The sequence below is a fragment of the Penaeus monodon genome, chromosome 19, assembly GCF_015228065.2.
Source record: "Penaeus monodon isolate SGIC_2016 chromosome 19, NSTDA_Pmon_1, whole genome shotgun sequence".
NCBI lineage: Eukaryota > Metazoa > Arthropoda > Malacostraca > Decapoda > Penaeidae > Penaeus > Penaeus monodon.
The window spans coordinates 36,440,745-36,441,195 of record NC_051404.1 but is presented as its reverse complement, the minus strand read 5'-3'; positions in this window follow the sequence as shown (position 1 = coordinate 36,441,195).

Sequence of the window (451 nt, the reverse complement as noted above, 5' to 3'; positions counted from 1 at the left end):
AAAGCGCACATACTGTATGTGTGTGTTTATCCATGTGTGTTAACTGTACGTCTAAAAGGAAATCAGAATCACCACTACAAACACGCGGGGTTCATGGAGTCTTTGACCGCTACGAAATCTACCTCGTCATCTTTGTTTACTTATGTCGTTATTACGTCACTACAACATGTTACGTGCAGGTACACGGTCTCTCACAAAGAGGCTGAAGATAAGGGTGTTTGACTCACTGATAATTTTAACATCTTCGGAACCTTGCTTTGTGATATTTATCAGTCGCGGGCAGTTATCAGTCGCGGACCGTTATCAGTCTTTGGGAAAATCTTTGAGTGGCGTTTCAAGCACCACATGGCCTTATCTAAGGTAGAAGCTTATCGGGTTGAGGTCTGTGGCAGCATAGTATAGTGATATCGGCTCTCCTGTGTATAAAAGCTGCATTTATTGGGAGCGACCG